The sequence below is a fragment of the Amblyraja radiata genome, chromosome 17, assembly GCF_010909765.2.
Source record: "Amblyraja radiata isolate CabotCenter1 chromosome 17, sAmbRad1.1.pri, whole genome shotgun sequence".
NCBI classification, from domain to species: Eukaryota; Metazoa; Chordata; class Chondrichthyes; order Rajiformes; family Rajidae; genus Amblyraja; species Amblyraja radiata.
This window is the reverse complement of record NC_045972.1, coordinates 10014445-10029300: the sequence shown is the minus strand read 5'-3', so window position 1 is coordinate 10029300 and position 14856 is coordinate 10014445. Positions and strand designations below refer to the sequence as shown.

The window sequence follows — 14856 nt, the reverse complement described above, 5'->3', positions numbered from 1 at the left end:
CCCCCACCCCTCTCTGCTCTCCCTCTCCTCACCCCTCTCTGCTCTCACTCTCCTCCCCCCCCTCGAAACGCCGTTGGAGAAACAGACCCAACGGGTCTGCACTTGGTCTAGTTATATATTAAAAGTCTGTGGCTGCCGCCTGCCGTCCGCCGTCCGCCTTTCTGCCTTTTGATTCGTTCCATCGTGTGATGTCACAATGCCCAATGCCCAAAGACATTCTTGCCATAGAGAGCTGCCTTTCTGCCTTTTGATTCGTTCCATCATGTGACGTCACAATTCCCAATGCTCGCATATGTCCAATTGGAATGGATCCATTTACATATGCCTTTGCACCAGCCCCAGCCCCTGGTGAACGTTCCCTCGTGTGATGTCACAATGCCCAATGCCCAAAGACATTCTTGCCATAGAGGGAGTACAGAGAAGGTTAACCAGACTGATTCCTGGGATGTCAGGACTTTCATATGAAGAAAGACTGGATAGACTCGGTTTGTACTCGCTAGAATTTAGAAGATTGAGGGGGGGGTCTCTTATAGCATTCTTAGTTTCTATGTTTCCTATTCCTCACCATTCCCTCTCCACCGACCCAACCCCGAGCGCAACAACAACACACGGCAACGAGACCAAAAAACCACAATCCCCTCAAACAACACCCACCGCGCCACCCGTACAAGCCATCTACAGACACATCCCACTCCCTCCCCCACAACCATCACCATACGCCCTCCCCATCCCACTCCAACATCTCTCTCCCCAATCACCATCTAGCTACCCCCTTACCCCGCTGTCTCCTTCCCTCCCAAATCTGTCCCGTTTCCTCCTCCTCCTCTCCCATCCCCTCCCCTCTTCTCACCCCCCCTCCCCCCACCTGTGTGTTTGGGGGGTGGTTAATGTGAGTGTGATGCCTCAGCCCCCCCCCCCCCCCCCCGCAAACGCCGTTGGGGAAACAGACCCAACGGGTCTGCACTTGGTCTAGTATAATTATAAAAGTTAAATAGAATACAGCTATGTCAAAAGACAAAACAAAATATCGGTCATTATAAACTACAGCCCAGAAAATGTCAGATTGCTGAATTATCTAACCTCAACTAAGCCTGAATTTTCACCAAAATATAACCACTGCTTACAATTTGACTTTAATTTTCCACTTTTCTCTAAAATCAGCCTATTAATTCCAAAAGCACTGAAGACTCTCACAACGTCATTTGCTGACTGTCGTTATAATTTTGGACAAGTAGATTGAATGTGGACCACGGGGTCAGTAAAGAAGATTGATCCTGCCTCCATGACAAACATCTGCATAATCTCAGCTGAGATCACTAAACAGCAATTGGAAAATAGCCAATTCCATTTTTCTAATGGTAGAATGGCAAATCCCCACCACTTGTTAGGGTAACATGAATCATGTTTCACTTTTGGACACTATATATGGGTTTATTATTTGCTGACTTGATGACGTTCACAGGGAGAAAGGGTTTTGAATCTTTAAATCCCAATGCGTACAGAATCTGAAATTAGGCTACATTTATTAACTTTTAAAATAATAATTTCATAGTATTTTTTGGAAACAACTACTTATACTCTATTATAAGTTTTGGTGTTAAGACGTGGAAATTGTTTCCTCCATTGACCACATTGTAGCATAACAGGATTCCATGGTTTGATCTATAATTGCACCACATATTGCAAAGAAAACCAACGTGCCATATTTCCAGCTAGAATTAAATCAATATTTGATACTAATGCAGGCAGAGATAATGTAAGACTTTTTTGGATTTTAAAAAATAATAATTTCCTTTAAGATTAAAGACTGGCAAGAATCAGGAACACCATGTTTCTAAAAATTGTTCACAGTCATAGTTTTAATAATAGTGCAGCCTGGAGAATAACAGCCTGGAGAATTTTTGGACATCTTCAACTGCTCATTACTGAGCTCTGAGGTTCCCACCTGCATTAAAAGGGCATTAATAATACCAGTGTCCAAGAAGAGTAAGTGATGTGCCTTAATGACTACTGACCGGTGGTACTAACGTCCATGGTGATTAAGTGCTTTGAGAGGTTGGTTATGGCACATATTAACTCCTACATCAACGAGAACATGGACCCACTACAATTTGCCTACCACCATGGAGGATGCAATCTCACTGGCTTTCCACTTCTGCACTGGACCACTTGGGCAATAAAAATACATATATCAGGCTGTTCATAGACTTCGTAGCTCAGCATTCAACACCATCATCCCCTCCAAAGATAGACACAAAATGCTGGAGTAAATCAGCGGGACAGGCATCTCTGGATAAAAGGAATGGGTGACGTTTCGGGTCAAGACCCTTCGACCCGAAACATCACTCATTCCTTCTATTCAGAGATGCTGCCTGGCCCGCTGAATTACTCCAGCATTTTGTGTCTATCTTCGGTGTAAACCAGGATCTACAGTTCCTTCCTACACACATTATCCCCTTTAAATGGGCTACCAAGCTCACAGAACTTGGTCTCTGCGCATTCCTCTGCAACTGGATCCTCGACTTCCTCATCGACAGACCACAATCTGCAGCAACACTACTTCCTTGATAACCATCAGCAGAGAAGCACTTAAGGCTGGTTCTCAGCACCCTGTTCTACTCACTCTATACTCACGACTGTGCAGCCAGACACAGTGCGAGCTTTATCTTCAAATTTGCCAACAACGCCACTGTTCTGGATGAATTATAGATAAAAATGAGTCAAAAGTTTGGAGGGAGATCGACTGACTAACCACATATCTCTGAAAATCTGTCCTGGACGCAGCACATTGATGCAATCATAAATCAAAAAGAAAGCCCATCTACTTCCTTAGAAGACTGAGGAGATTTGGTATGTCAATGAATATATTCTCTTAAACTTCTACGTGTACAGAAGAGAGCATATTGACTGGTTGCATCACGACCTCTGCATTAGCGAGTAGACTACTTTGCTGAGTGCAACTGTTTCCTTGCCTCTAATGACTATCCCACAATTTGATTAATCATGTTTGTTGTGACTGTCTACATAATAAATTATTAGCACCTGCTTGATCTACACTATGAGTGTCAATGTGTAACACTGTTTTATTCACGGATAAACAAAATGCAGAGAATTATAATTTACTTTTAAATTCCTAATGTTTTTTTCTGCCTTGACCGTGATAAGGAAAGTTTCATTTTAAACATTGTTTTCAATGGATGAGTAGCAACCAATTCACATAACCATTTTCAAACACTATTTTAGAATTAGCACAGTATAACACAGTTGGTCTTTTGCCCAGAGTAGGAGAATCGAGAGCCAGAGAACATAGTTTTAAGGTGAAGGGTGGAAAAGATTTAATAGGAACCCGAGGGATAACTTTTTTTTTACACAAATGGTGGTGGGTGTGTGGAACGAGCTGCTGAAGGAGGTAGTTGAGGCAGGTACTATCGCAACTTTTAAGAAACATTTAGACTGTTACATGGATAGGATAGGTTAAGAGGGATATGGGCCAAACACAGCAGGTGGGACTAGTGGAAATGGGGCATGTTAGTCAAATGGGTAAATTGAGCCGAAGGGCCTGTTTCCACGCTGTATGACTCTCATTTGAAGATCCTTACCAACAGGGCCGGCGTTAAGCCGATTTGACCGATTGCTCCCAATTGGGCCCCGCGCCTAAGCGGGGCCCCGCACTAATGTTCAGTATTTCGTACGGAAATACGAATTCTCTTTGTTAAATAAAGATTTTTTTAAATTCGCCATCCGGATTTTTTTAAACGAACATGTATAACAACCGCTGCACGGCCATCATACACAAACGATTTGTTAACTAGTGCTGTTAGCACATCTTAACGGTAAGTACTTAACACCTTGTTATGCAATGTCATGAATCTGCATCTATCCGCATTCCTCAGTAAATGTTATAGTGTTTTGAACAAGTATTAATTACGCCGTGTTCCTTTGAATAAAATTCACGCGGCGTCATTAATACTTGTTTAAAACACAATTACATTTACTGAGGAATGTAGATCGGTGACACGTTGAGAATTTCATTTAACTCACCATCATGAGTGAGGGCCCCGGGCCGCGAGAAGGGGCTTCTTCCTGGTGTGCAGGTTTGTCATTCACCTACCGACCCACGTTGTGTCCAAAGATCTTATAGCGGATCTTTGGTTGTGTCTCTCTGTCTTTTGCTCACTCCCTCCCACCCTCCCTCTTTCTCTCGCGCTCTCTCTCCCGCTCCCCATATTGTCTCTCTCTAGCTCTCCCACTCCCTCTCTATCACCCTGTCCCCTCAGCATTCCTGGAATGACGTTTTGCAGTAGACAAAAATGCTGGAGAAACCCTGCGGGTGAGGCAGCCGCCTGGCCCGCTGAGTTCCTCCAGCACTCTGTGTTTTTTGTTTGGCTCTGAAGTTGAAGTTGGCTCAGCGGGACGGGCAGCGGCTCTGGGGAGAGGGTTGTGTTTCTGGTCGAGACCCTTCTTCAGACAATCACAAGTACTCTCATCGACGCGAGTTCAGTTCGGTCTGAAGAAGGGTCTTCTCTCCAGAGTCGCTGCGCTGCCTGTCTGCTGAGTTACTCCAGCTTTATGTCTATCTTCAATTTCAGAGAATTATAATTTCTCACGGGGGGGCTAATAACGTCTCTAAACCCCTCTGGGACCCTCTGAACACCTCTAAACCCCCTCTAGCCCCCCTATTTCCCTCTATTCCCCTCTAAACAATTGTAAACACACCTGCACCCATCTGAAGTCCTCTAAACATCTCTAAACCGTTTAAATCCCTCTAAACTAGGGGGCTGCAAGGTGACTTGGATAGGCTGGGTGAGTGGGCAAATGCATGGGAGATGCAGTATAAAGTGGATAAATGTGAGGTTATTCACTTTGGTGGCAAAAACAGGAAAGTAGACTATTATCTGAATTGTGGCCGATTAGGAAAAGGGGAGATGCAACGAGATGCAACGAAAAATGCTCACGGCAGACCAAACGTGTTAAACAGAAATTGGTCAGATATTGAGCTTTACACAGTGAGAAATCATGTGAAATAATCACTGAATTTAATTTTAAATGAATGTACCTGCATGTTATACTGTTTAGTTTGGAGATACCACCAGATAGTCTGGTTGATACAACCAGATTAGTTTGGAGATACAACCAGATTAGTTTGGAGATACAACCAGATTAGTTTGGAGATACAACCAGATAGTCCACTGAGTTCGCACCGACCAGCGATTTTTGTTACAGATTTGACAAATTTATTTGGCGGCCAATCAAACGCTGTCTCTAAGGGGGGTGCATCCAATCACCAACCAGCTTGCCTTAAAATTCCCGAAACTACACGAAATATAAGCATACATAAATTTTTACTTTTCTAGAGTAGGGGCCCCGCCATCAGTTTTCTAATTGGGCCCCGCAATTCCTAGCACCGGCCCTGCTTACCAAACACACCTACCAAACATATTATGGTATCAATAGATGAGATTTGGCAGTATTTTTCATGGTCAGCAACCCCAAGTCAAGAATTTACAATGAATTTTGCATCACTTACACAAAATTGTTTAGCACCAAACTGCAACATTTGGAGAAAGGTAGTACAGTTGTAAAGAGTATTGATGAAAATAAAGGTGCATGAGATTTGCAGGCAAACTCAACACAAAACTGGCACAGTAGCAGAAACCAGAGGGTATTGATTGATAGTGATGAATGAATGCTATGAATCAAGTGCTGGAAGGTCACGAACTAACCCACCTGGCATTCCCATTAGCTACCATCTACCCCATCTGCAAAAGCGCCTGCAGATTCTAAACTGGCCATATTACCCAACTCAGAACCTACAACACCCAAATTGAAGTATGTCATCCTCAAACTATCTAAGAAAAAGGTGGGAGGTAGGATTAGGCAGTATGGGCTGAATGTCTTCCAATGTTGTAGGTTTTCTGGAATCCAGTATTCTGGAGATAAAAGTATTCACAAATATCCACACCCAGGTGGTACAAGAGCATGAATGAAGAGAATGTGCTGAAAATAACTTAATAATCAAAGTTACATTCATAAAACTTTACAGCTATATCAAAATCAGAACATTTCATAATTTATATAGTCAATTCTCTAACAGCATGAATAACAAACATACAAAAAAGTCGACCCTCATACCATCTTCAGAATAGGACTACTCCAAAATAACTGGCAGCTAATATTCCCCTGTGTCTTACAGAATGTTAAATTAAACAGTTGGGACCACAATAAAACTCTCTTCGTTTCTGCTGGCATCACGAGTGCATTCCACCAAACAACCTCATTAAATTAAATTTTACCACAATATCATTTTTTTTCCTGTGCATATCTCACTCATCTAACCTCTTAACCACGATTGAAGGTTTGAAGTTAATTATACCCTCTAGCAGGAACATGACAAAAAAACATGGGCAACAGATGGAAAAGGGAATGACAATTTTAATAGAATTATCAGAGATAATTATCAGAGAAATAAAATTGAGTTTCATCAGAAGCCACAAGAAATTTGATTGTTATCTCAATTTATGAATCTAATGTCAAATAAAAGTGTTACAAGCATAAAATGACAATGTTAACTTTAAATATACAAGATTTCTTCTTGAGACAATGGGATCTGGTTGAATATATCCAGGCACTTTGTCTATGTGTATGAAGGAAATGCAGATGCTGGTTTACACTGAAGACAGACACAAAAAGCTGGAGTAACTCAGCAGGTCAGACAGCATGTGTAGGAAAGAACTGCAGATGCTGGTTTAAATCGATGGTGGACACAAAATGCTGGAGGAACTCAGCAGGACAGACAGCATCTCTGGAGAAAAGGAACAGGTAGCGTTTCGGGTCAAGACCCTGCTTCAGACTTTGTCAATGTAACACGTTAACCATTTACATCACTAATTCAGGAATTGGAAATCAATGGATATAAATATAACCCTGCTGTAAATGACCTTGCCACTTCTTTAGCAAAAATAACAGCTGGAGAAACTCAGTGGGTCAGGCAGCATCTGTGGAGGAAATGAACAAATGATTCAGGTCAGGACCCTGCCTTATACTGATGGGAGTAGAGAGAGATAGCTGGGAGGAGGCAACTAGAGGAAGGGGCAGGCAAGAACTTAACCAGTAAGGAGGGTGTAAATGGCAGATGAGTCAAAGGGTGAAGGGTGGAGATAGCAACTAAGGCTTGAGGTGATGTGATGAAGGCAATAAGGCACAAATGGTGGAGTCTGAGAAGATGGGTGGTGAAATAGACTACAGAGCCAGAGAGAGGAATGATGGGTGATGGTTGTTATCTCCGGTTTGCTTCCAGTTCCTCGTGCTGGCGAGAGCAGGAACAGGGAGATACGGGACCTGAACGTGTGGCTGAGGAACTGGTGCACGGGGCAGGGATTTAGATTCTTAGATCACTGGGATCTGTTTTGGGGTAAGGGGGAACTGTACAAAAGGGACGGATTGCATCTTAACAGGTGTGGGACCAGCATTCTGGCAGGCAGGTTTGCCACTGCTACACGGGTGGTTTTAAACTGAATAAGGGGGGTGGGGTGTCGAATGGGATAGTGGAGGATGGAGTTAAAGGGAAAGGGTTTCTTAAATGTGTGAGCGTAGAGACAGAGGGGTGTAAAATGAGGGTAGAAGCAATAGGTAGCAAGGTGAAAAGTAAAAGTGGCAGGCAGACAAAACCAGGGCAAAAATCAAAAAGGGCCACTTTTCAACATAATTGTATAAGGGGTAAGAGTGTTGTAAAAACAAGCCTGAAGGCTTTGTGTCTCAATACAAGGAGCATTCGTAATAAGGTGGATGAGTTGAATGTGCAGATAGCTATTAATGACTATGATATAGTTGGGATCACGTAGACATGGCTCCAGGGTGACCAAGGCTGGGAGCTGAACATCCAGGGATATTCAATATTCAGGAGGGATAGAGAGAAAGGAAAAGGAGGTGGGGTAGCGTTGCTGATTAGAGAGGAGATTAACGCAATGGAAAGGAAGGACATTAGTTTGGAGGATGTGGAATCGGTATGGGTAGAGCTGCGAAACACTAAGGGGCAGAAAACGTTGGTGGGTGTTGTGTACAGGCCACCTAACAGTAGTAGTGAAGTTGGAGATGGTATCAAACAGGAAATTAGAAATGCGTGCGACAAAGGCAAAACAGTTATAATGGGTGACTTCAATCTACATATAGATTGGGTGAATCAAATTGGCAGGGGTGCTGAGGAAGAGGATTTCTTTGAATGTATGCGGGATAGTTATCTAAATCAACATGTAGAGGAACCAACGAGAGAGCAGGCTATTTTAGACTGGGTATTGAGTAATGAGGAAGGGTTAGTTAGCAGTCTTGTTGTACGTGCCCCCTTGGGCAAGAATGACCATAATATGGTTGAGTTCTTCATTAGGATGGAGAGTGACATTGTTAATTCAGAAACAATGGTTCTGAACTTAAAGAAAGGTAACTTTGAGGGTATGAGACGTGAATTGGCCAAGATTGACTGGCAATTAATTCTAAAAGGGTTGACGGTGGATATGCAATGGAAGACATTTAAAGACTGCATGGATGAACTACAAAAATTGTTCATCCCGGTTTGGCAAAAGAATAAATCAGGGAAGGTAGTGCATCCGTGGATAACAAGGGAAATCAGGGATAGTATCAAAGCGAAGGATGATGCGTACAAATTAGCCAGAAAAAGCAGCATACCGGAGGACTGGGAGAAATTCAGAGACCAGCAGAGGAGGACAAAGGGCTTAATTAGGAAAGGAAAAATAGATTATGAAAGAAAACTGTCAGGGAGCATAAAAACTGACTGCAAAAGTTTTTATAGATATGTGAAAAGAAAGAGATTAGTTAAAACAAATGTAGGTCCCTTGCAGTCAGAAACAGGTGAGTTGATCATGGGGAACAAGGATATGGCGGATCAATTGAATAACTACTTTGGTTCCGTCTTCACTAAGGAAGACATAAATAATCTGCTGGAAATAGCAGGGGACCGCGGGTCAATGGAGTTGGAGGAATTGAGTGAAATCCAGGTTAGCCGGGAAGTGGTGTTGGGTAAATTGAATGGATTAAAGGCCGATAAATCCCCAGGGCCAGATAGGCTGCATCCCAGAGTACTTAAGGAAGCAGCTCCAGAAATAGTGGATGCATTAGTAATAATCTTTCAAAACTCTTTAGATTCTGGAGTAGTTCCTGAGGATTGGCGGGTAGCAAACGTAACCCCACTTTTTAAGAAGGGAGGGAGAGAGAAAACGGGGAATTACAGACCAGTTAGTCTAACATCGGTAGTGGGGAAACTGCTAGAGTCAGTTATTAAAGATGGGATAGCAGCACATTTGGAAAGTGGTGAAATCATTGGACAAAGTCAGCATGGATTTACAAAAGGTAAATCATGTCTGACGAATCTTATAGAATTTTTCGAGGATGTAACTAGTAGCGTGGATAGGGGAGAACCAGTGGATGTGGTGTATCTGGACTTCCAGAAGGCTTTCGACAAGGTCCCACATAAGAGATTAGTATACAAACTTAAAGCACACGGCATTGGGGGTTCAGTATTGATGTGGATAGAGAACTGGCTGGCAAACAGGAAGCAAAGAGTAGGAGTAAATGGGTCCTTTTCACAATGGCAGGCAGTGACTAGTGGGGTACCGCAAGGCTCAGTGCTGGGACCCCAGCAATTTACAATATATATTAATGATCTGGATGAGGGAATTGAAGGCAATATCTCCAAGTTTGCAGATGACACTAAGCTGGGGGGCAGTGTTAGCTGTGAGGAGGATGCTAGGAGACTGCAAGGTGACTTGGATAGGCTGGGTGAGTGGGCAAATGTTTGGCAGATGCAGTATAATGTGGATAAATGTGAGGTTATCCATTTTGGTGGCAAAAACAGGAAAGCAGACTATTATCTAAATGGTGGCCGACTAGGAAAAGGGGAGATGCAGCGAGACCTGGGTGTCATGGTACACCAGTCATTGAAAGTGGGCATGCAGGTGCAGCAGGCAGTGAAGAAAGCGAATGGTATGTTAGCTTTCATAGCAAAAGGATTTGAGTATAGGAGCAGGGAGGTTCTACTGCAGTTGTACAGGGTCTTGGTGAGACCACACCTGGAGTATTGCGTACAGTTTTGGTCTCCAAATCTGAGGAAGGACATTATTGCCATAGAGAGTGCAGAGAAGGTTCACCAGACTGATTCCTGGGATGTCAGGACTGTCTTATGATGAAAGGCTGGATAGACTTGGTTTATACTCTTTAGAATTTAGGAGATTGAGAGGGGATCTTATAGAAACTTACAAAATTCTTAAGGGGTTGGACAGGCTAGATGCAGGAAGATTGCTCCCGATGTTGGGGAATTCCAGGACAAGGGGTCACAGCTTAAGGATAAGGGGGAAATCCTTTAAAACCGAGATGAGAATAACTTTTTTCACACAGAGAGTGGTGAATCTCTGGAACTCTCTGCCACAGAGGGTAGTCGAGGCCAGTTCATTGGCTATATTTAAGAGGGAGTTAGATGTGGCCCTTGTGGCTAAGGGGATCAGAGGGTATGGAGAGAAGGCAGGTACGGGATACGGAGTTGGATGATCAGCCATGATCATATTGAATGGCGGTGCAGGCTCGAAGGGCCGAATGGCCTACTCCTGCACCTAATTTCTATGTTTCTATGGAAGAAAAAGGGTGTGGGTGATGAGCACCCCAGGTAGAGAAAGCAAAGGGAACATAGTCACATGCATGGGGAGATTGGAAAGAAAGGTGTTCACGGGGACATTGAGGTTACCTGAAATGGGAAAATTCAATGTACATGTCATTGGGCTGGAGGCTACCCACGCGGCATACAAGGTGTTGTTCTTTCGATTTCCGTGTGGCCTCGTTCTAGCAGTGGAGGAGGCCAAGGACAGAAAGATTGGTTTGGGAATGTAAAGGAGAATTAAAAAGACTGACAACCAAGAGCTCCAGGTGGCCCTGACGGACAAAGCTCAAGTGGTCAGCAGAGCAATTCTTAGTCTACACAGTCTCACCGATGTAAAGAGACCACATCGAGTGCCAAATCGAATAGTTGAGGTTGGAGAAGATGCATGTAAACTATCTCACATGAAAGAGCTATTGGGATGTCTGTATGGAGCTGAAGGGATGGGGGAGGGGGCAGATGTAGAGACAAGTGTTGCACCTGCGCTTGTCGGGGAATTTTCCTAAGAAGGGGCTGGGGGGGGGGGGGGGGGTGTTAAGAAAGGTTTCGCAAACCAAGGATTCAGAGAGGAACATATTACTTATTTTGACACAGAATAAGGCCCTTTAGTAAATTTCAGACCTCCACAAACCTCTGAATGAATAACTATTTCCTCAACCTAATCCTTCTAACAATACTTTAAATGAATGCCCACAAGTTTTGATCACTCAGCCAAATGAAATGGGACCTTTCCATTTAATCCACCGCAGCTCCTCCTAGATTTAAGTACAATTTAATTTTTCCACCCATCACTTTTGTTCGAAAGGAAACATCCTAGATGATCCAATGTTTCCTCATAGCTACAATTTTCAGGTCCTAACAATTTCTTCGTTCATCAACTTTGCACCCTCTCTGGTGTGATCACATCATTCCCGTAAAGTATGACATACAGTACTCATGCTGTGATCCAACTGTCTGGCACAATCTCATTGTTCTTATATTCTTTGCTCAGTAAATTAAGAAAAAACAACTCCTATGTTTTTTTCTCCTTATCCTGTCACCTTTAATGTTTATCATATTATCCTATACTCAGATGCATTGTCACATACTATTCTAAATTAAACTCCACCTGTAATTTGTCCTTCCAACTGACTGAACCATCCAACTCATTGTCAACCCCATAACCAATTCCTGTATCAATTGCTGACTTCTTCATCATATCGCTCCTGGTAATATAGATTTTCAGGTTTTTGACTATTCTGCCACGTTGTCCTTAATCAAAGGACTTGTTAAATTCTACACAATTACATTGAACATATTGTTCTCATCAATGTTTGTTGTTAGCTCATCAAACATATAATAAGGTTAATGTCCCTTGACCCTTAACAGATCTATGCTCTTGATCTTAATTAATCAGCGCTTGTCTAAATGAAGGTTTAAAGATCACTCAGAAATGATTCCAATAATATGCTCAACACTCATGTTAATTGGCATTTAAACACGGGTTATTTCTTCCTCCCTTTGTTCAACATTAAAGTCTTCCAAATCTCTAGCAGGTAGCTTAAAATGTTGTAATCAGTCTCCACAACATCTTCCTTCTTGTAACAGCCTGGGATCTGATGCTTTTGTAACAGCCCTGATGCTTTATCCTGTTTCAAAGAAGCTGAATCCCCTTTCTTCTCTTGCTGTTTATCCCACCCAATATTTCATTTTTGTTCTCCTCAACCTGAAAAACAGATTATTCCCTTTTTTTTAAAGACACCTGCAAAATATACATTCAGTATTTCACCCTCATCTTCATCCTCTGCATAGATTACACTCATAAACCCTGGTTTTAGTTATCTCAGTGTTCTTTGTGTTCTTAGAACACATAATTGGATGTCTGTTTTACTTGGCAATATTTTTTTCCACACTTTCTAGGTCTGCTGCTGAGGTAAACTCTGTGCCTTACATAGTTTCCCCATCCTTCCCACCCCTACCCCCGTTATCTTTCACTCTATGCACAAGTGCGTCAATATCCAACCTTTTCTCTGTGTGGGAATTGATTTATCCTGAATTTCATTGATTTACCTTCAGGTAGCTGTTTCCAGGGCACTTTTGTCAAATTACTTTGCAGTCTAGCAAAATTGGCCTGAGCCCAACTTAGAACCTTTACTTATTTCCTTCTGACCTTTTTTTCATATCGAATTAAATTAATGTAATGACAGCAGAAATTGCCCCCCCCCCCCCCCCCCCCCCCCCCTCCCGGGACACTCCTTCGACCTCCCCAGTTCCATTCCCTTAAACAATTGAATTCCAGAAAATATTATGGTAATTGAAATCCTTACAATTACGATCCCAGTCCTTTTGCAATATTTTGCCATCCTCAACAAATGGTATGGAGATCTAAAGTAACCTTGGCCCATTCTTTGGAAAGTGAACCAAAATGTCACACACGTGACCAGATGGCATCACATAAAGTAATATATTAAGAAATTATTGTAAGAGATTAATATTATTCATTGTTATTTTCCTACCTACAGAACTATAATGCATGTCTGCTAAAGATAGGATCATTCTGGCTTTTTAAAATTCACAGAGTTTGTAAGATAAAACTGAGTTATGAAAAAAATGCTTCCGTGTGAGGTCACACACGTGACCAGTCATATTTCACCTCTGACCCTAAACAAACATTGTCAGCATAATATAAAAATTTCATTTGATAAACTTAAAAAAAAAATATGGATCATATATACAGTACAAAACAATATACCTGTAATGCTTTCAGAATTAGAAGAGATGTATTCCACAATTTTACATATTTTTTGGTCACACACGTGACTACGAATGGGGACAGGGGGGACCCTTGAAAAAGTATGATTGGTCTTTATTTTCCCTTTAGTACATCCACGTAGCTTCATTTCAAATACTCATCCCTTCACACAGCATGTAATTTCTTGACAAATGCATCATGAATCTAAAGTTCATTTTTCTTGCATCATTGTTCCCTTTTTATCTACTCTGGTGTATGGTACCAAGAGCAATTCAGAGATTTAGTCATTTCTTTGCTTCTTAAAACTTGCCTGAAATATTTCAGCCTTTTTTCTGCCTCTAAGGGAAGTTATGTGAGACACTAAATGGACAATATGGACCACCATCTGTGGCTGTGCACTCTCAATGACCATAAAGTTCCTCGGACTTTAGATTAATACCTTCAGTCAAAAGGTACATCAGCACATGATCAGCGCATCAGTGTTTCACTAATCAGGGGGAACATTCTGAGGGTACGTCGACTCAGGCATTACAGGTTGAACTCAAGGAAGGAGCAATTACTCCAATGGGATTATATTATAGGTCACCCAATTGCCAGAGGGAGATAGAGGATCAGATATGTAGACAGATTACAGAAGGATGCAAGGAGCACAGGGTTGATGTAGTGGGTAACTTTAACAGGGCAGAATTTGTTCGGTGTATCTAAGGTATCCTTAAACAATATGTGGATAGTCCAACTTGAGGAAGGACCATACAAGACCTTGTATTGGAAAAATGAGCCTGGCCAGGTGACTGATATAACAGTGGAAGAGTATATTGGAGATAGTGATCACAACTCCATAATTTTAAAGATTGTTTTGAATAGGGATACGTGGAAGCTGCTGAAAGGCCAGCTGATCAAAGTGCAGGATCAGCATGTTCCAGTAAGGAGGAGGGATAAGCATGGCAAGGTCAGGGAACTGTGGATGGTCAAGGAGGTTGTAAACTTGATCAGGAAGAAAAAGTAAGTGTTTGTCAGCTTTAAAAATGTGGCATCGGGGGCTTATAAGGATTGTAAAGCGTGTAGTAAAGAACTCACACGGTTGATTAGAAGGGCAAAAAGCAGCCATGAAATGTCATTAGCGAGACGGCTTAAGGGAAATCCCACACCTTTTTGTACGTACGTTAAAAATAAGTGGATAACCAGAGTGAAAGTAGATCCACTCAAAGATAAAGGAGGAATCTGTACTTGGAATAGGAGGATGTAGGCAAGGTACTAAATGAGTACTTTACATCTAGAAGACCTGGGGAACAGCAAGATTAGTGTGGGGAATATAAATATGCTAGGGCAGTTTGAGATCAAGAAGGAGGTGATGTTGAGGCTCTTGAATAATATTAAGATGGACAGGTCCCCGGGGCCTAATGGGTTATAGAGGAAGGGAGGAGATTGCTGGGGGCTTGATGAGGATCTTTGTTTCTTCTATAGACAT

General features: G+C 42.3%; 1 protein-coding gene across 3 annotated transcripts in view; it reads right to left on the bottom strand.

The window, feature by feature from the left end:
• Positions 1-14856, bottom strand: part of wwp2 (WW domain containing E3 ubiquitin protein ligase 2) — a 176423-nt gene that overhangs the window by 142228 nt on the left and 19339 nt on the right. The window contains exon 1 of one of the 3 annotated variants that reach the window (XM_033035735.1): positions 11923-11927. The exons of the other annotated variants lie outside the window; for them this stretch is intronic. The gene's annotated coding sequence lies outside the window, so the exon portion shown is untranslated. Of the gene's footprint in view, positions 1-11922; positions 11928-14856 lie in introns of those variants that run through there. 3 annotated transcript variants of the gene reach the window in all.